Here is a 20,517-nt window from a genome sequence, read left to right as displayed (position 1 = left end):
CTTTCTCTTTCTCTGTCTACCCTTCTTCCTCCCTCTCTCTTTATCTCTCCCCGCTCACTCTCTCTCCATCCCACTCCCAAAGACTCACTGTTTCCTCACTCCCTTTCCATCTGACTGAATCTTCCTCCTCCCTCGCTGTCTGACATACTCTCTATCGCTGGTCCTTGGCTCTCCACCTGACCCAGAGACGGGAGACGTGAGAGAAGCTGCGGGGTGAGGGGGTTTGTGTGAGTTTGAATATGAAGGGTGTGGTTGGAGCAGTGAGATAGAAAGAGGGTGGGAAACAGAGAAAGCAGAAGAGGTCAGAGAGAAGGGGAGGGAAAGAGAGAGAAGAGTGGAGCCAGATGGAGCAACGGGGGTGAGAGAGTGAGAGAGTGGGAAGTGAGGCAGTGAAAGGGAAAGGCGGTAAGAAAGAGAGATTGTGCAGTGGCGGGGAGAAAATGAGAAGGAAGAGCAGGGAGAGGAAATGGGGAGAGATTTCAAGAGAGAGTGACTGAGAGGACAAATAGCGAGGAATGGATGGAGGGAGAGTGGGGGAGGGGGAAAGAGAGAGAGACAGATGTGGTGGGGTGGAGATTTGTTGAACGGGGTCTCAGAGATGAATTTTCCTGAGGCCAAATCGGTGTGGGGGACGCAGAGGTGAGAGCTAGGACAGAACGAATTTCCTGCAAAGATTGAACTTAGGCCACTGTCCACTCACCTTGACTAAGAACCACGACTTGGAGCTGAGTCTGTCTCTCTCCGGCTCAGCTTCCTCAACATAAATTAAAACAACATCTTTCAATCTGCTGCTCGGCACATTTAGATGGAAAGTTTTAATCTTTACAAATTAAAGTAACTGATGCAGTCAGTGGGATGGATGCCTTTTGTCGCTGGCCACTGAGGTTTGAGGAACATTGCAATGACTCCCTGTGGGATAATGTTTTACGAACAAGCAATGTCCTCAGTCTTTTACCATAGAGGCAGGCTGCTTCATCGCTGAAAAACTGAACTGAGGTAAGAAAATTTCGGATGAAATTATTAATGAGTGAATTTGATTGATTAATGAGTTTCGCTGAAGAGATATTTCGGCACATTCTTCAGCTGCTATCTGAAATTAGTCTGGGTCACAACATAAATCGTGGTGTTTGTGCAGCAACTGAGGAGCAGCAGCCTGAAGCCCAATGCCTGCACATAACAATCTCGAAAGCCAGGGGTATCCACAACCCAGTACATCCGCTATCATATGGAATAAACCATTAACGTTGACCATAACAGGATGAACTTGGCCGAGATCACGAACTGTAAAATGATGGACCCTTTTTCAATGTCTATTTTCTGTGTCAGACTGAGCGTCTCCATTTGTTTGAACCCGGTGTCTCCTGCGGGCTGTACTTGTCACTAAAAATGTATCTAACTGAGAAAACATTGAGCAGCAGATTCAGGAGAAACGGGAGAGTCGGTGTTAGAATGTGTTGGAGGATCTCGATTGTGACCCAGACGCAAGAGAATAGAACACTGTCCGTTTCCTGACAAAACCAGGGCGTCTTCCACATCCAATACCAAGCTATGAACATAAACTACCAGGAAATAGTCTTTAAATAGCTCAGCATATTCGCTACTCCCAGAACCACCGCCGCATTTTTCTCAATGCAATATTTACTTTTCAGCTTCTTGCAACAAATAGCCACAAACCGATCAAAGGTGAAAATGAAAGTCAATGGCTGCATAAAGCAGGACGGCGTGGATATTACACACGGGGATAGAATCCCTTGAGAAATAAAACTGTTGCGGATAACAATGGAAATGTGTCTCAATATCAGTTCGACGATAATGACGAGTAGATCCTCCGATATAATGGCCCTCAGGTAACGTCTGACACATGGAGACAGTCCACAATCTTTGCAAAGCATGACATAGCTTGTCACGACATCAACTTTTGGACAGAAACCAAACATATTTTCCATCTGCCTGGAGACATAATGACCAGTTTGACTGTGGAGCCAGTGAAATATTCGAATGTGTCACAGTCGTCAGAGATTTATTCAAATAATTGGAACTGGAATAAGAAATGTCAAGGTCTGAACTGCTTAAAAAAATGTGTCATGAAACACAAGAACCCCTCCCTCCTCAAACACACAGAGACACATCCATAATTGTGTCCCAACTAGACCGGCACCATTCCCCAATATTTCCTCTGCTGTATTGATGACCTCTCCCTGCCACGGGGTGTTTGAATAATTCATCACTTCACCAGCACATTACATCCCGACTTCAATTTGACCAGGACCATCTTAGTCACGTCCCTCCCTTTCCTGGGCCGCTTCATCTCCATCTCCAGCGACTGACTAAACACGGACATTTAATACAAACCCGCAAACTCCGACAGGTACCGAGACTACACCTCCTCCCAACCTGCCTCCTGTAAAAACGCCATCCCGTATTCGCAATCCTACCACCTCCGCTGCATCTTTTCCCAGGATGAACAATTCCAATTAAAAAAAGTCAGATGACTTCCTTCTTCAAAGACCCACAATTTCCCCTCCAATGTAGTCGATGATGCCCTTCAGCCCATTTTACCCATTTCCCAGACCTCCGTCCTCACACTCCTTCCCTTCAACCACAACAATGACACAATCTCCCTGTTCCTCAACTTCCAGCTCACCAACATCCATATACATCCCATCATCCAGCGCCAACTACGAATCTACCCCACCAACACCGCCCAAAACACCCCTCACCATCGTACAGGGCCCAAAAGGAAACTTCCACGTCCGACAGAAATTTACCTGTACTTTCACTCATATCATCTACTGTATCTGTTATGGTCTTCTCTACATCGGGGAGATCGGACACCAACTTGCTGATTGTTTCAGACAACATCTCTGGGACAACCGCACAAACCAACCCCACCACCCTATGACTGCACACTTCAAATCCCCCTCCTAATCCATCAAGATCCTGCAGGTCCTGGGCATCCTGCATCGCCACACAAGAACCATCCGATGCCTGGAGGAAGAACACCTTATATTCTGGCTTTGGACCCTCCAACCACGTGGTGTCAATGTGGATTAAACAAGTTTCCTCATTCCGCTCCTTCCACATTATCAGAGGTGCAAGCGACCAACTCAGCTCGAACCTCTTGAACAATCCATACATTAGCCTTTCCCATACATAAGCAACACCCTCCTTTGAGACCTATCACCTTACTGCCCATATTCATCGCCCTACCCCATTACCAGCTAGCTTCCTCCAAGCCCCACTCCCCTTTCATTTATCTCTCAGCCTCTTGGCACACGGACCTCATTCCTGATGAAGGACTTTTGCCTGAAACATTGATTCTCCTGCTGCTCGGATGCTGCCTGACCTGCTGTGTTTTTACAGTACAGCACTCTCTGTCAGGAAATTATCTGACACAATCATACTCACAGACGCAGACCTGAGGGGTAATGTTTCATGAAGCCCTATCACCGTACCTGGCTCTATCTTGTCCCGCTGCCAGGAGAGCCCGACTCATGTTAGCGAAATCCTTCAATACTCTCAGGGAAGGACTTACCCTGGAATTGGCCAACATTGATTCCAGAACACGGGAATTCCCATGGGAACAGGACAAAAATGTTCAAGGAAATGGCCTGATGGACATCGACTGCCCTCCGCCGCATGCCTTGATGATAACTCAGTTACCCCGATTTTGAAAACAAATGAGTTTGATAAGGACACCGAATGTACTATGGGTGTGGTTCCACAATGTCCATCATCAAGATTGTCTCCACAGGCCCAGCACTGACTCAGCAGGGCGAGGCCTCAAATACACAGTACCCAGACTGTGGGAAGTGATGGATGAACCAAGGGAAACATTCTCACCAAACCCATCGTCATACATGGATCTGTCCCTCAAAGCATCTGTCGGAGCACACAGCACACTCTCCTGCAGAGGACAAGTCTCAGCCTCATGTTAAAGAAACTATCCACTGTGTTATGTGGTACTACGCACTCTGAGGTAGGACATGCTTGTAAATGACCGACCAAGTAGAAACTGGACATCCATGAGACACGGTGGGCTATCAGCAGCTGTAACATCAATGGCCCTCCCACCATCATAAATTCAGAAGTGATTTGGAGATGCCGGTGTGAAGTGCAAAGTTAAAAAATTACACAACACCAGGTTATAGCTCAACAGGTTTATTTCGAAGCACCAACCTAAGGAGTACTGCTCCATCATCAGGTGGTTGTTGAATACAAGGTCGTAAGACACAGAATTTATAGCAGAATGTACAGTGTGATGTAACTGTCATTAGATTTTGAAAAAGACCTGGATTGTTCGTTAAATCTCTCATCATTTAAAATGAACATGTTGTTTTCATTTCTTTTTTATGTAAATTGGAGAACCTTTTTAAAAGTTACATTCTTAAATGAACTTGAATTGGTGGCATGTCGGCCCAGATAATGCGTTTAAGGTGTGAGTTGCACTGTGTGAGATTGTTTGGGCCACAATGTTCAGATTGATTCTATTTAAAAAAAACAACGAGTTTTCAGAACCTTAAACGGATTCGTGCACATTTCTGAGCAAAATAAAATGTAATTAAGCAAATACACGTTCAGGCAAAAAACTTATAAGTGTTTTTTTGCTTGTGCGCATGTATGTGTGTGCGTCTGTCGGGGGTGTCAGTGTTGATGGTTATGAGTGTATGTGAGAGCGTGTGCATATGTGTCTGAGAATGATTGTAAAGTGTACACTTCTGTGAGAGGGTGTGTGTGAGTGTGGGTGTGTATGTGTCAGCGTTTGAGAGAGCTCTGCATTAGTGTATGGCTCTGAAGGGGCGTGTGTGCCTGTACGAATGCGTGTATGCGCCGGAGTACCTGTGTGTCGGACTGTGTGTGTAGTAATGTCCTTTTCTGTCAGTGTATTTGTGTGTCTGTGTCTGTGTGTGTACAGTACAGCGTGTTCACCTGCAGTGTGACATGAATCCAAGGGCTTCTCACTGATGGTTCCAAACGTTTCAGCCCAACACGAACATTGAAGCAGACTATTCAGCCCATCAAGAGTTTTGGATAGGAACAAATGAGGCCATTCAGACATTCGATGCTTTTACTCAACGAGAGAAGTCGATCTTTTAATTTCTTATGCCTGTAACACAGGAAATGGAAGGGAGCATTCAAATTTTCAAAGCTGCTGCACAGATATGCAGGTAAGACTGGTTACTGAGCAGCGAGCGGGAATAAATTCGGGATAAATCAGTTTTTAACAGTTTAACACAAATTGACCACTGCACTGACACAGTGACTAGTGCTGAGGCCTTAACCATTGGCAACCAAGAGCAAATTTTTAGATAATTGGAACAAATTTATTGTAACGAGGATCGGCTGGACATTACAGTATCGAGAGGAGGTATATTGGGCAAGAAATGGACAACAATTCAGCAGCTGTAATATAACGTGGGTAACTGTGGACCTTTGAATTTTTCAGGAAGAATAGAAGGCTGTTTATTATATAAACGAAGAGAGATTACAGTACTTACTGGCCCGGTGAGTATTGGAGAATTCACTCTGACCCATTCAGAAGTGGTAAGTGTTGTTCCATCTCCCTGATGGTCTGCTCCCTGATGGTTCCAGTGGTCCCTTTCTTACAGTACACTCGGAAGTTTCTGATGTTGTTGGTTGGCGGTGGGGAGTGGTGACGGGGAGGGTGTTTTGAATTGTGGATCAAGTGGATGGCGTTTATCCAAGAGGGCATCGTTTCTTTCTACGTGGAGACCCGAAAATGATGGGAATGTCTAACTGCTTCTAAATGAAGATGCAGTGGCTGTTGCCAGGAGACTGTATTAACTAAAATGATATACTGAGCATGGTTGCACACGGATTAGAATGTATGGCTTTGAGGTATGTAGGGAAGAGGTGTTGGAAATTCTGGAAAGGGTGAAAATAGATAAGTGTCCTGGGCATGATGGCATTTATCCTAGGATTCTCTGGGAAGCAAGGGAGGAGATTGCAGACCCATTAATGTTGATTTTTATGTCCTCGTTTTCTGCAGGAATAGTGCCAGAAAACTGGAGGATGACAAATGTGGTTCCCTTGTTCAAGAAGGGGAGTAGGGATAACACTAATAACTATAGGCCGGTAAGTCAAAATTCTGTTGTGGGCAAAGTCTCAGAGGGAATTGTAAGGGTTAGGATTTATGAACATCTGGATAGGAGTAATGTGATCAAGGATAGTCAGCATGATTTTGTGAAGGGCAGGTCGTGCCTCACAAACCTTATTGAATTCTTTGAGAAGGTGACTAAGGAGGTGGACGAGGGTAAAGCGGTAGATGTGGCGTATATGGATTTTAATAAGGCATTTGATAAGGTTCCCCATGGTAGGCTACTGCAGAAAATACGGAGGCATGGCATTGAGGGTGAGTTGGAGGCTTGGATTAGGAATTGGCTGGCTGGAAGAAGACAGAGGATAGTAGTTGATGGTAAAGGTTCATCTTGGAGTGCAGTTACTAGCGGTGTTCCACAAGGATCTGTTTTGGTACCATTGCTGTTTGTCAGTTTTTTAAATGACCTGGACGACGGGCTATAAGGTTGAGTGAGCAAGTTTGCGGATGATACGAAAATCGGTGGAGTTGTTGACAGTGAGGAAGGATGTGGAAGCTTACAGCGGGATATAGATAAGCTGCAGAGCTGGGCAGAAATGTGGTAAATGGAGCTAAATATAGGTAGGTGTGAAGTATTCACTTTGGTAATAGTAACAAGAAGATGGGATCCTGGGCTAATGGTCGGATACCTGGTAGTGTGGATGAGCAGAGGGATCTTGGTGTCCATGTACACAGATCTCTGAAAGTTGCCACCCAGGTAAATAGTGTGGTGAAGAAGACATATGGTGTACTGGCTTTTATTGGTAGAGGAATTGAGTTCCGGAGTCCTGAGGTCATGTTGCAGTTGTATAAGACTCTGGTGGGGCCGCATCTGGAGAATTATTTGCAGTTTTGGTCGCCATACTATAGGAAGGATGTGGAGGCACTGGAACGGGTGCAGAGGAGGTTTACCAGGATGTTGCCTGGCATGGTAGGAAGATCGCATGAGGAGAGGCTGAGGCACTTGGGGCTGTTCTCATTGGAGAAAAGAAGGTTTAGGAGTAACTTGATAGAGGTGTACAAGGTGTTTGGGGTTTAGATAGGGTTGACCATGAGAACCTTTTTCCACGTATGGAGTCAGCTATTAAATGGGGGCATAGCTTTAAAATTAGGGGTGGTAGGCATAGGATAGATGTTAGGGGTAGATTCTTTACTCAGAGAGTCGTGAGTTCATGGAATGCCCTGCCAGTAGCAGTGGTGGACACTCCCTCTTTATGGGCTTTTAAACGGGCATTGGATAGGCATATGGAGGACAGTGGGCGAGTGTAGGTTAGGTGGGCTTGGATCGGTGCAACATCGAGGGCTGAAGGGCCTGTACGGAGCTGTATTTTTCTATGTTCAATGTTCTATGATATTAATGACGTGAAAAATGGAGTGCCCTATCATAAGAATGTGAATATTGTTTAAAAATAGCATTGACAGAACAGCTGAATTAGTTAGTTATATCACATTCTCAATCCACCACAGATGTGCATTAACCCAGAGGAGATATCTGGTCAGCACAGATCAGCCCGTGCTTGGTCCAACCCAACAATCAGTTTGGTGCAGAAAATGTGCAGACCATTGCGGTACGTTGATCTATGAACCCAGTCTAGATATCTGTCCGGCACAGGAAACTGTGCAGACCACAGGCATGTATTGGTCTATAAACATGGACTGGATCTCTGTTCATCACTGGGAGCTATGCAGACCACAGCAGTGCATTGATCTTTAAATCTGGTCTAGATATCAGTCCTACACGGGGAGCTAGGCAGAACATAGAAGTGCATTGACCAATGAACCCAGACTGAATATTTGTTCATCACTGGGAGCTATGCAGAGAACAGCAGTACAATTGTATTCAGGCCACTCTGAGCGAAGAACTTTGTATGAGGTTGAAATAAATTTTGTTTCATTTTCTCCCTTTTTCAATTTTTTTAATGCACTCTTCCAAATTATAGTGACAATAGTTTGTAAAGACTTGAACCAAATGAAATGGCAGCAATGGGCATATTCATCTCCTTCTGTTAATATCTTCGGGACTGAATTGCAAGGAACCAGACAAAATATGTCTGAGACACCAAAAAAAATTCTTCAAAGAAGGAAACAGTCATGAATTGTCTGAAAGATGGCGGCAGGGTCAGAAACCTTCCAGGCGGCGCTCCACTGCTTCATCCACTCACTCATTGTGTGTCTCCTTTATTTAATTCTTTATTCTTGAGGTTCTTTTTTTCCACAAACGTTAAATTTGTTGAAGTTACTCCGACAGGAATGGAGGAGTTGAGTCTCAGGACGGAGGTTGGTGTTGGGAGGGCAGGTCGTGAGATTTGAAGCACAGAGCAGTCTGGAGCGTGGGCCTGGCATGGTCTGGAAATGGGGCCCGGCATGGTCTGGAGATTGAGCCAGTGCGGCTTGGAGACTGGGCTGGCACGATCTGGGAATGGGCCCGGTGCGTCCAGGAGATCGGACGTGTAAGATCTGAAGCTGTGCATCGTGCAGTCTGGAGACAAGGCCGGGTAAGGTCTGAAGACTGGGGCCGGTGCGGCTTGGAGACTGAGTGTGGTGCTGACTGGGGACTGGGCCGGGCGCGGTGTGTAGACTGAGCCCGCATTTTCTGTAGACTGTGCCCATTGTGGGCTGTCGACTGAGCCAGGCACTGTCTGCAGACTGGGCTGTGTGCAGCCTGGACATTGTGGTGCTTGGAGCTTGGGCTCATTGTCGTCTGAAGACTCGAGTGTGCATATCGTGGATAATGGGCTCGATGCGATTGGTAGACTGGCCTTTTGCAGCAAGATACTGGGCCTTGCGCAGTCTGAAGACTGGGACGTGTGCGGCCTGGAAGCTGGGAACAGTTTGGCCTGCAGACTGGGTCCAGTGTCGCCTGGAGACATGGCTCGCTTAGGTCTGGAGACTGGGCCCCATGCTGTCTGGAAACTGCGCCCGGCGCAGTCTGGAGACTTGTCCCAGTGAGGTCTGGAGACGGGGTCCGATGTCGTCTGTAGATTGGGCCCAGTGCAGCCTGGAGACCCGCTGCTCACACAGATTGGGATGTCAGCAACTTTAATTTGATTGTGTTCATTTTTCATTTTTATTCTTCTGCTGGACTTACATTTATTATTCTTTCAATTTTGTACCAATTACTCAAGAATCTTTACCGACGTGCCTTGTAAATAAGATGACGCCATAAGCGAGGACATTGCATGGTTTTCACTGCATTTATTAGAGTGCACGTATCAATGAAGCCAATTCAACTCAAATGCCGTCTTTGATGTTTTTCCCAACAAAGCTGCTCCTTCTGCAGTGGCCTGGAGCAGCGTGCAGTGGGTGGCATTAAATCACTTCAAATACACGGGAGATAGATTGAGAAAAAGTGAGAGGGCGAAGATTTTCATCCCCATTTCAATGGATTCACTCCCAAAACAACAGGAATCCAAACGCACCGAGACGTAGATGCATTAATACATTGAAGCACTGACACAAAGACACATGAAAACACACACACACACACACACACACACACACAGACACACACAGACATACACACACTCAACTATACACACCCATACACAGATAGAGACACATACACACAACCATAAAAACACAGGTATATGCAGCCATTCGCCACTCATGCCTGCCTTCCCAATTAATAAGATCACAGCTGATCTGATCCTGGCCTCGCCTTTATTTCCACTTGAGGAATAAGGCAAGGCAAGTGACTGACCTGTTACAATTTGTGCACATTGGAACCTGTGAGTGAAAGTTTATGAGTTTGAAAATAGTTCCAGAAAAGGATAAGCCTTTTCGACAAGGTTAGGTTATAAAGTGGGGCAAGGCCAACTGTGATGGTATTAGACAGGAACTTTCGAAAGACGTTTGCGGGAAAGCTGGTCACAGGTAAAGGGACGTCAGGCAAGTGCGAGATTTTCAAAAGCGATAGCGTTCAGAGACAACATGTTTCTGTTCGTGTGAAGAGGAATGCTAGCAGTAGGAGGGAACAGGTCATGACAGGAGATATTGAGGCAAAGAAAGAACAAGGAGGTTTATGTCAGATACAGGCAGTTGGGGACCAAGGGAATTCTTCAAGGAACATGGGCGGTGTAGGAGAAAACCCGAGGGAAATCAGGAGGGGGAAATGAGGTAGGCCATAGCTTTGGCTGTTTATCTTCCAACAACACAGCCCATATGTGTGTTGCCATGCTGGGCTCATACTCCTCACAAAGACTCGACCTCCTTCCACTCCGCTGCTTTACAGGCAATTCCTGCTCATTCCATAAGATTCTACATGAATAAATCGCGTCAGTATTTACTGCGGAGAAAGTCATGGAAGCGAGGGAACTTGTGGATACCAAAAAGAAGGTGAGGTTTTGAAACGAGTCCTCAATTTAAATAAGGAATTGATGCAGGTGATAAAATGCATAACCGTTGGTAAACACCCAACACGGATTCCGTTGTATCCCAGATCTTTGCCTGAAGCTGAGAAAGAAACTCTAGGGCCCCGAGCTGAGATATCGAATCATCGCTTAGAGCTATGAGGATGCATCACTGAATCCAAAACATTAACTGTGATTTCACTGCACAAATGCGGCCAACCCTGCTGAGCTTTCCCAGCATTTGCTGTCTTTGTTATTAATTTACCGCATCCTCAGCTCTTTTAGTGTTTTATTTGTATAATTGACAACCACAAATGAGCTGCTGGAGGACTGGAAGACTGCTAATGTAATCACATGTTTTTTTTTTAAAAGTGACTGCAAGGAAAAACTAGGGAGCTACTGAACGTTGAGGTTGATGTCGGGGTGTACAAGTGTTTGGGGGAGATTTCATGAGACAGGATTGATCAGCATTGGGAAAGGCAGGGACTGATTAGGGGCTTTGTGTAGGGTAAAACGTGTCTCACCATCTTGGTTGAAATTTTTCAGAAGGTGTGAATGAAGTCGGATGAAGGCAATCTACGTGGACTTAGTAAGGCTCAGCAATCATTCGACATGGTAGTCTGGTTAAGAAGGTGATAACACAGGGGATTAGGGAGGCCTAGTTAATTAGGTGCAAAGGTGGTTTGACCGAATGAGGCAGAGGGTAGTGGTAGAGGTTTGTTGCCACAATTTGTTGTCTATGATACGTCATATGCCAAAGGCCAATTCTGCCATTTTTCGTTATTTTTATTCGTGATTTGTATCAAAACATAGGAATGATGAATAGTAATTTCGAAGACGAAACCAAAATTGGTTTTATAGTGGACTGTGAAGAAGGTCACTTAAAAGGACAGTGAGATCTTGAACAACTGGTTCAGCGGGCTAAGGAATGGCAGATGGAGCTTCATGCAGATAAATGTTAGGTGTTGCATTTTGTGAGACAAACCAGGGCAGGGTCTGTACAGTTAAAAGCAGGGCTCTGCAGAATGTTGTTTAATAGACTGACCCAGGATTGTAGGTAGAAACCTCCTTGAAAGTGGAGTCGCAGGTGAGGAATGCCTACGTTCATTGATCAGAGCATTGAGTATATGAGCTTGGACATCGTGTTCAAAAGCCGCACTTGGAGCACTACAAATCTTGTCACACTGCTTTAGGAATGATATTATGAATTGGCAAGGGTACGAAATATTTAACATGATTGGAGAGAGAGAGAGGATGTTTTGAGATACAAGACAAGGCTGGGAACCTGTTCCCTTTGAAGACTTTATACAGTTACATCAAGCCATGATGGGCATGAATATGATGCATAGCCAAGGTCTTTTCCGCATGTTGGGGTGTCCAAAACCAGAGAGTATCGGTTTCAGGAGAAAGGGAAGAGGTTTAAGAGGGATCTAAGAGGTAGTGGTTTCTCATATATTGTGAATATGTCGCGCGCGATCAGAGGAAGTGGTAGCAGCAAGCACAATTACAACATTTAAAAGACAATTTGATGGGTACATGAATAGGAAAGGTTTTTAGGGATATTTTCCCAAAGCAGAAAACTAGATCTAGTTCAGTTTAGGAGACCTGGTGAGCATGGACGTGTTGAGCCAAATGGTCTGTTTGCATAATATATGACTCAAAGAGCTTATGACTCTTTCACACCCCTCGCATCTCCGTCATTACCCTCAATTTATTTCCAGGTAACAAACACTATGTGGATACTTCCAATGATCTAGTTTTCTGATTTTGTTTTACCAGAGAATTCCTAAAATAACATGGCCCTGCAGAGCATAGCTGAAGCAGATATCTCATCAACCACAGTTTGTAACTTTTTGCCGAGTATGATTCCTTAGTTTATCGTTTGTATCAAGCTGATCTATCGTTCAGAGACGAGTGAGGGTGAAAGTGTCAGAGTCAGAAACATGTGGACCTAAAACTGAACACAAAACGTTAAAGATACTGCACTTGAATGGTTACATTTCAATTTTCAGGATTAACATCTAATGGAGAGGGCGACATAATCCCAAGATCAGCTCAAATCTCTGATGTCCCGCCTCATCCAGTCTTCAATGACAATGTACGATTGAACAACTCACTGGAGGAGTTGACTCCATAACTAACCCCATCTTAAATTATTGAATAGCCCTGCACATGATGGTAAAAGACAAGTATGCAGTATCTGCATTATCCTCAGACAGAAATGTTGAGTTGTTGATCCATCTCACACTTGTCATGATACCCGCAGAATCACAGATTTGATTCAAAGCACATGACACAAAAAAAACAGCTGAACACAGTTATTAAGATAAAGGCAATGATCCCTGACAGTATTCCTGCAACAGCACTGAAAATATGTGCTATCCAACAAGCAGGGTCCATGGTGAAGCTGTATCATTCCAGCTCCAACTCTGACATCTATCTGGGAAGTGGGCAATTACTCAACTATATCCAGTCGTACAACAAGAGAATAATTAAAATCTGTCCAATTAGTGACCCGTTATCCTCATCATGATAGTCAAATTGGTGGAAGTTCTTTTTTGACGGAGCTGTCAGGCAGCACAGAAATAATCTAGTCAGTGTGGTTTCTGATAGGTCCCCATGAAAAGATGGTGCCGTTGTGGAAATGTCACTGGATTACTAATCCAGAACAGGCTGATGCTCGGGCAGATGGTGCGAGTTAAATCAATTAATAAAATATCAAGATCTAAAATATGATGTAATAGTGCCCTTGAAGCCAATGTCGATTTCAAACAACGGTTTACTTTCCCAATGTACTTAAAGAAAGCAAATCTCCGGTGGTTTCCAGGTCAGGCCGAAAAGTCATTCCAGACTCACAGCCATGTGATAATCTGTTCAATGGTCCCTCAAACAGCCAAGCAAGACACTTAATTCTATCAAACTGCTCCGAGGTCTTTAAGAATAAATCCGGACAGAATACTGGCACCAACCTTGGTATCGAAAAAGGAATGGGCAATACAGCCCTTTCGACCCTGCAGAGACTTCCTTCCTCACACCTGAGAGCTTGTGACAACATTTACAGAGCTTTCCCACAGACTGCACAAAAACATAGGGAACGGGGTATGCCATTCAACACAGAGAATCTCCCCCATGCTGGTTCATGGCTGGAAATCTCGAAAATGCACTTATCCCTTAATAGCCATATCCCTTAATGTATCAACCATCGTGAAATACAGGATATGAATTGCAATAGTCCCTTTTCTCCATCGATTTTTCTCCCCATTCAATAACAGATGGTTCTCAAATGAAGCGAGTTTATTAAACAGATTTGGTTGTAACGTGATTAGTAAATTGTGGATCTTATTTTTATAAAGAAAACGCCCGTTCACTGTTATGCGATTCCATCCCTGATGCCAGCTGAACAGCAAAACCCAGCCTCAGGATCCTCGGTCAGCAAAGTGTACAGTCAGTATGTTCAGTTCCAACAATCCGTTCTGTGAGGCTTGAAATTGAGCCTGAACTGTGAATTGTAGTCTACACTTAGAAGGAACGTTATTTCAAACCAGGAGGAGAATCTTTGGGACAACTGGAGTACCACGTCAGCATTAGGTGTTCAATCAGCTGACGCGCTTATTTGTGAAGAGCTTGATAAAAGGTAAACTGCTGTAGTCAGAGAACGCTGTGTTAAAAATATAGATTTGCTGTACTATTTCAGGATAATTTAAGAAATTATGAGGTTGACTTAGACTGTGCTGTCCGTCGTATTCGGCGAACTATTAATTTTGTTCTGCTTTTTACTGATTTTTTTTTGGAATTTCGTCGAGAAACCTGCTCTTACACCGGCCCCATGATTTATATTGCATGATTTTCTGTAAAGGAGGAGAAAGTGAGGACTGCAGATGCTGACGATCAGAGCTGAAAATGTGTTGCTGGAAAAGCGCAGCAGGTCAGGCAGCATCCAAGGAACAGGAAAATCGACGTGTCCGGCATAAGCCCTTCTTCAGGGATGAGGAAAGTGCGTTTATTAGGCTAGGATAAAAGGGAGGGAGGATGGACTTGGGGGATGGGCGTTGGAAATGCGATAGGTGGAAGGAGGTCAAGGTGAGGGTGATAGGCCGGAGTGGGGTGAGGGTGGAGAAGTCAGGAAGAAGATTTCAGGTTAGGAAGGCGGTGCTGAGTTTGAGGGATGTGACTGAGACAAGGTGGGGGCAGGGGAAATGAGGAAACTGGAGAAATCTGAGTTCATCCGTTGTGGTTCGAGGCTTCCTAGGCGGAAGATGAGACACTCTTCCTCCAACCGTCGTATTGCTATGGTCTGGCCATGGAGGAGTCCAAGGACCTACATGTCCTTGGTGGAGTGGGAGGGGGATTTGAAGTGTTTAGCTATGGGGTGTTTGGGTTGGTTGGTCCCGGTGTCCCAGAGGTGTTCTCTGAAACGTTCCGCAAGTAGGCGGCCTGTCTCCCCAATATAGAGGAGGCCACATCGGGTGCAGCGGATGCAATAGATGATGTGTGTGGAGGTGCAGGTGAATTTGTGGTGGATATGGAAGTATCACTTGGGGCCTTGGCGGATTGTGAATGGTATAACGTTAAGTGCAGGTCCCACAGTAACTCTGCATTAAAGTGTTCAAACTTCATTCAGAGCCTGTATCTCTCTGTCAATCGACATGAGATCTCTGACAGGCACATACATTCTCGGGAAGAAAACATCCTATAGGAAGTATGGAATTTCACACTTTATTAATGACTGTTTCAGACGTAATGAGTAAGTTTCCATAACCATCAGTTGTTAACTACTTTTTCTCTCACAGCTCTACAGATTCAACACATTGTTACTGCACTCTCTCATCATAGTAACATGACGTCAGGGTTTAATGGCACGTCCCAATCGTGAAGTCAGAGGTGAGGGAGAGAGCTGATGCTTTCACTTCACACTACGATGATTCTAGTGTGTTTTTGCAGGCTAGGAAGTGCTGGGCTCCCGAGGCTGCTTGCTACTGATCAACAAGCTTTCTGAGTCTTTGTGTTTAATTTCTTTATATTTCACTTCAACATTTATTTTCCTATCATTTAACGGCTTGAGTGGGCATAGGACATTTTTTCGAAGCTCCATTAGTGGCGTAGGCGGGGTGAGTACGTTCCCTTCCTTATGGGCATTATGGTCTGTGGAGTGGTGCGCAGCTTCAGTGGAGAGATGGTCAAACTGACTCACACAGAATTCTTAGTTTGACAGATCGCCAGCTATCGCTGCCGTATCAGCAGGGTTGTGTGGCAGTAAATATCTCCGGTCCGCTGCACACTCTCTTTATGATTTATCTCAGAATGACCTTTTGATGTTGTTTCCTCCCGGTTTGGAGAACTGCTTCCGAGAAAATCTGTCTCCTGAATTGCTTTTTGACAAGTGTGTGTCTATGTGATGTCCCCATTTGGAGAAATTTCTTAAATAAGCCTATTTGTCCGTTAAGTTTTCCAGCAGAAACAAGTTATTCCAAGTTCCTCTTCCTTTAGTTGTGTTTTGTCAACGGTGTATGAATAAATTGTGTTTTGTTATTGTCAAATATTTTGACAAAGCGAATTGTATCTCCAACACAGCACCTCACATTTACCATTAAAGAAGAAAACGCCTTGGTCGAGGCTGCCTTCTTTGTGTATTTTGAGGAGGTCTGTCTGATCTATAATAAGAGGGCTACATATCTACGTTTTAAATGGATCTGCACTTAATGGACAACATATTGCAGAAATACGCGATTGGACTGCAGCTGGAAGAGTCATAACAGATACTCATTCCACCTCAGAGATCCAGCCCGGACATGTATAAGCCCAGATGAGATACCTGCTCAGCATGGAGCACTGTGCAGACCAGGCTCAGAACAACCCAGCAATCTGTCCAGGATAGAACACTGTGCAAGTCATCTGACCACTAGTCATGTTTCCATCATGGGGAGCAATGCAGACAAGAACGGTGCATTGATTTATAAACCCGAACGAAACGCTTCGTCCAGCGTGAAGAGATACACAGACCACACCAATGTCTTGCTCTATAAACACGGGCAAGGTTAAGGAGCTGTACAATGAACAGGCCTTCATTTTACAGTAGCAGTGGGATTGGTGAGATCGAGGATCGGGGTTGCTGAGAAGTTAGGTGAACTATATTTGAGCAAAGGCTACAACCGAGACATGACGTGTGTAATACCTCCATCCGCCCTCCTCCTCCAATCAAAAAGACTGATGTGCTGATGAGGTAAGGATTTCCATTTCTTTTATATTGCATGATTGCGGAAGATTTACTTTTGTTTTCTTCTATCATTTATATCCGACTTGAGTATTTGAAATAGGCCATAGCAGAAAAGTATTAACTCATACATTTATTCAAATAAAATATTGACATAAGTAGAAAAAACTGGGCAGGTGATGTGTGTCGCTGTATGAAGTGGGAATTGGCCAATCCCTTTGTGAACGGCAGTGACCACATCTGCAGCAAGTGTTGGTTACTGGATGAGGTCCCGCTCAGAGATGATGGTCAGGAATCTGAGTTTAAACCTGTCGGTACATCCAAGAGGGGAGAGTAACCTGGATGCTTTGTTTCTGTCGGCAGTGACACCTGGTTGATTAAGTAATTCAAATTCAGTTCGCTCTCAGGGCCAAAAGAGTGTGATTGCAAGTGAGGCATGGAGGGCCATTAAAGAATTCAGAAATGAAGCTACCTCAGTTTTTGACCTTATCCAACAGGTATGAGATGCTTGGTCCCTGTGTGGATGAAGAAAAGGGCTGCGGGGAGCATGAGCCAGCTGACGATGGCACCGTGTTGCAGAAGGCGATTAAAGAGACAGCGAAAACCATCAGAAATTCATTCAGAAAGCGACAGGGTGAGGGCAGCAACTCACAAAACGTTCCAACCTGATTTCTTATCCATGTACTGGGCGAAATGTCTTTTAAACGTTGTAACTGCACCCGCTCCCACCACTTCCTCTGGAAGTTCATTCCTCACACAAGCCTGTTCCTGTGTATAATAAATGACCCTTACGACTTGTTCTAATCTTTAGTCCTTTAATCGTAAAATATCTGCGCCATATTGAATCGCCAACCCTCGGTAAAAGACACCTGTCATTCAGCATATCTATACCCTTCCTGATATTATAAAACTCTTTAACCTTCTACTCTCCAATGAAAACGTTCCAGCCTATCCAGCCTCTCCTTATACCTCAAACCCTCCATTCTCAGTAACGTCCTGTTAAAACAATTTTGAATCGTCTCCACCTTAATAGTATCGTTCCTATAACAGGGCAAGCTGAGTTGGACACAGTCGTCAGAAGAGAACTCACCAATGTCCTGTAACATTTCAACACAACTTCACAACTCCTATATTTAAAGGTCTGAGTAATGAAGGCAAGTGTGCTAAGTTTACTAAACTTCTACAGCACACTTCTGTATGTGACGCAAACATCAAAGAATTCTACCTGACAAATTAACTATCTGTTCCATATGACCAAAGCCTAATTTTAATTGTATAAGTCCTGCCCCTTGTTTATTTTACAAAATCGACTACCTGGCGATCATTTACACGAAACGCCTCTGTCACACCTCAGCCCAGTGAGTGCCGTTTCAGCCCCTCATCCTCTCCATTCAGTTTTCATCGACTCTCTCTCTCTGCAGGAGACTTACACACTCTTGCCTTGATTATGTGAAGACTTTGAGCATGGCATAGCTTGTGCAGTCAGTGGGGAGGAGAGGCTGGAAAGAAATCAGCTACCTTGTATCACTTCAACGTTTCAGAAAGAGGGCGTTCACACTTCAGTGGTATGAAGTTGTGATCAGTGTTTGAGGCCAGAAATTATTCTCTTCGGTTTTCCGTTGTGTTCAGTAATAATATTTATTCGAGATCCTTCAAACCACAGAATGTGTCTGAAGTATTTGTTTCCTTAATATTTCAGTTTACAGAACATAGCCATTTACACTGAAAGTTATACTCAAGCATCTGCAGTTGTTAATGGACCATAGAACATAGAACAGTATAATACAGTATAGGCCCTTCGACCCTCGATATTGTACTGACCATTTGTCAGACTCTGGGATCTGACTACATCACATCCCCTTTATTTCTATCTTCCATGTGCCTATTGAAGAGCAACTAAAGTGTCGCCAACACTCTCTGCGCAAACATGCTATGTCTGAAATCTCCTCTAAACTTTCCTCCTTTAAATTATGCACATGTATGCTCAGATATTTCCGCCATGAGAAAAATTTCCTTGTTATCTACTCTCGCCATGACCCTCATGATCTTGTACACCGCTATCAACTCACCACTCATCCTTCTTCGCTCCAGTGAGAAAAGCCCCAGCTCCCTCAACATTTTTTCATAGAGCATGCCCTCCACTCAAGGCAGCATCCTGGAAAATCTCCTCTGCAACCTCTCCAAAACTTCCACATCCTTTCTATAATCAGGCGACCACAACTGAACACAAATTTCCAAGTGTGGTCTTACCAGGGCCCTGTAGACCTGCAGCAAAACCTCATGGTTCTTAACCTCAAACCCCTGCAAATCAACGCTTTCACACCATAATGCCTTCTGAACAACTCTAGCAACTTTCCGGTAAATTTGACCTATCTATAAACATGGATCCCATCGTTTCCCGGTTCCTCTACACTGCCAACGATCCTGCCTTTAGCCTTGCAAACTGCATTGAAACTTAACCTTTCAAAGTGAATCACTATCCAAGTTGATCTTCAACTGCCAATTATCAGCCCAGTTCTGTATCCTGCCTTGTACGGTTGCCATCTTTAACACCTCTCCACACTTACCACAACTCCACCAACCTTCGTTTTATCGGCAAACTTCCTAAACCACTCTTCCACTTCCTCATTTCAGTAATCTATAAAATTACAATGAGCAGAAGTTGCAGAACGGATCCCTGCAGAACATCACTAGCCACTGAGCTCCAATCTGAATATTTCCCATCCACACCACACTTTGTCTTCTATGAGCCAGCCAGTTCTGTATGCAGACAACCAGATTTCACTGTATTCCATGCCCTCTTATTTTCTGAATGAGTGTACCATGGAGAAACTTGTCAAATGCCTTGTTAAAATCCATTATACAGCACTTCACTACTCTAACTTCATCAATGTGTTTTGTCACACCCTCACAAAGCCATGTCGATTACCTCTAATCAAATTCCAAATAATCATAAATCCTGTTTCGCAGAATCCTGTCCAATAATTTGCCCACAACTGAGGTAAGACTGACTCGTCTGCAATTCACTTCGTTATCCTTCCTCCCTTCCTTAAACAGGGGACGAGAATTTACCACCTTCCAATCATCTGGTAATACAACAGAAGGCCAGAAAACACAATGCGATAAGGGCGTACGGGAGTGGAGTGAGGATGAAACATGTGGGTAAAACAGCAATTACTATAACAGATTGAAAGACTTTCTTTTCCTTTAAAGTTATGTAAAAATGAGAGAAGCACGGATAGACATTGGTCCACTGAAATTTGAGTTCGCAGATTTAATAACGGAAAGCAAATAAATGGCGTAGGAAATCAGTTGCTCGTTTGAGTTGGCCGTCATGGCAGAAGACCCCAGTAATGCATGAGAACGTCACGAGAAGCTGCGGTTCACGTGAGTGCAGTGGCCATCCCAAATGAAAAGATGCTGGAGACGTTTGGTAGGCGGATCGATCATCCACATGAGAAGCACAATATTCCAGAGTTCTGAAGGGCAATCCTGAGGAGACTCAAGATGCATTTTTGCTGATCTTTGAAGAACCAGTTGAGTCAGGGCGGGTGTTAGGATGGAATGCTGAAAAATCCAGCCAAGTACCTGGAATTCACTTCGAGCATCAAACAGTTTATTATCATGATAGCAGTGGTGTGAGATCCTCTAAAAATCCTGATCAATCTGCAATGAAGAAAGAAAAACCTATATTACTGCCCACTTCTAAAAATTACAGAACAAGCATAATATTATATAGTTCCATACACTTCCAACTGAGTTAATCATATGACTGCACGGATAGATACGGACAGGCTTGTGGTGAAGAACGACATTGCATGGTGTCATGATGTTTCCCAGACTCCCTCCTTTCACTTTTT

Source organism: Chiloscyllium punctatum, chromosome 35, assembly GCF_047496795.1.
Source record: "Chiloscyllium punctatum isolate Juve2018m chromosome 35, sChiPun1.3, whole genome shotgun sequence".
NCBI classification, from domain to species: domain Eukaryota; kingdom Metazoa; phylum Chordata; class Chondrichthyes; order Orectolobiformes; family Hemiscylliidae; genus Chiloscyllium; species Chiloscyllium punctatum.
Note: the sequence above shows the minus strand (reverse complement) of the source record.